The following is a 2330-nucleotide window of genomic DNA, read 5'->3' on the forward strand; positions in this document are numbered from 1 at the left end:
TTAAGCATATTATGCTTATATGATCGATAGAACGACAATTACTATACTTATTACACTCACTGTTATCAATCTAACTCATATTATTAGCCATATTATGCTTATATGATCGATACAATGACAATTGCTATACTTATTGCTCTTATTATTATCAATCTAACTCATATTATTAGCCATGTTATGCTTATATGATCGATAGGACGACATTTGCTATACTTATTACTCTTATTATTATCAATCTAACTCATATTATTAACTATATTATGCAGATATGATCGATAGAACGACAATTGCTATTCTTATTACTCCTGTTATTATCAATCTAACTCACATTTTTAGCCATATTATGCTTATATGATCGATAGAACGACAATTACTATACTCATTACTCTTATTATTATCAATCTAACTTATATAATTAGCCATGTTATGCTTATATGATTGATAGGACGACAATTACTATACTTATTACTCTTATTATTATCAATCTAACTCATATTATTAACCATATTATGCAGATATGATCGATAGACCGACAATTACTATACTTATTACACTCACTGTTATCAATCTAACTAATATTATTAACCATATTATGCAAATATGATCGATAGAACGACAATTACTATACTTATTACTCTTATTATTATCAATCTAACTCATATTATTAGCCATATTATGCATATATGATCGATAGAACGGCAATTACTATACTCATTACTCTTACTATTATCAATCTAACTCATATTAATAGCCATATTATGCTTATATGATCGATAGAATGACAATTGCTATACTTATTGCTCTTATTATTATCAATCTAACTCATATTATTAGCCATGTTATGCTTATATGATCGATAGGACGACATTTGCTATACTTATTACTCTTATTATTATCAATCTAACTCATATTATTAACTATATTATGCAGATATGATCGATAGAACGACAATTGCTATTCTTATTACTCCTGTTATTATCAATCTAACTCACATTTTTAGCCATATTATGCTTATATGATCGATAGAACGACAATTACTATACTCATTACTCTTATTATTATCAATCTAACTTATATAATTAGCCATGTTATGCTTATATGATTGATAGGACGACAATTACTATACTTATTACTCTTATTATTATCAATCTAACTCATATTATTAACCATATTATGCAGATATGATCGATAGACCGACAATTACTATACTTATTACACTCACTGTTATCAATCTAACTAATATTATTAACCATATTATGCAAATATGATCGATAGAACGACAATTACTATACTTATTACTCTTATTATTATCAATCTAACTCATATTATTAGCCATATTATGCATATATGATCGATAGAACGGCAATTACTATACTCATTACTCTTACTATTATCAATCTAACTCATATTAATAGCCATATTATGCTTATATGATCGATAGAACGACAATTGCTATACTTATTGCTCTTATTATTATCAATCTAACTCATATTATTAAGCATATTATGCTTATATGATCGATAGAACGACAATTTCTATACTTATTACACTCACTGTTATCAATCTAACTCATATTATTAGCCATATTATGCTTATATGATCGATAGAACGACAATTGCTATACTTATTGCTCTTATTCAATCTAACTCATATTATTAAGCATATTATGCTTATATGATCGATAGAACGACAATTACTATACTTATTACACTCACTGTTATCAATCTAACTCATATTATTAGCCATGTTATGCTTATATGATCGATAGGACGACATTTGCTATACTTATTACTCTTATTATTATCAATCTAACTCATATTATTAACCATATTATGCAGATATGATCGATAGAACGACAATTACTATACTTATTACTCTTATTATTATCAATCTAACTCATATTATTAGCCATGTTATGCTTATATGATCGATAGGACGACAATTACTATACTTATTACTCTTATTATTATCAATCTAACTCATATTATTAACCATATTATGCAGATATGATCGATAGAACGACAATTACTATACTTATTACTCTTATTATTATCAATCTAACTCATATTATTAACCATATTATGCTTATATGATCGATAGAACGACCATCACTTTACTTATTACATTCACTATTATCAATCTAACTCATATTATTAGCCATGTTTTGCTTATATGATCGATAGGACGACATTTGCTATACTTCTTACTCTTATTATTATCAATCTAACTCATATTATTAACTATATTATGCAGATATGATCGATAGAACGACAATTACTATACTTATTACTCTTATTATTATCAATCTAACTCATATTATTAACCATATT

This window comes from Megachile rotundata, unplaced genomic scaffold (assembly GCF_050947335.1).
Source record: "Megachile rotundata isolate GNS110a unplaced genomic scaffold, iyMegRotu1 scaffold0213, whole genome shotgun sequence".
Taxonomy (NCBI): domain Eukaryota; kingdom Metazoa; phylum Arthropoda; class Insecta; order Hymenoptera; family Megachilidae; genus Megachile; species Megachile rotundata.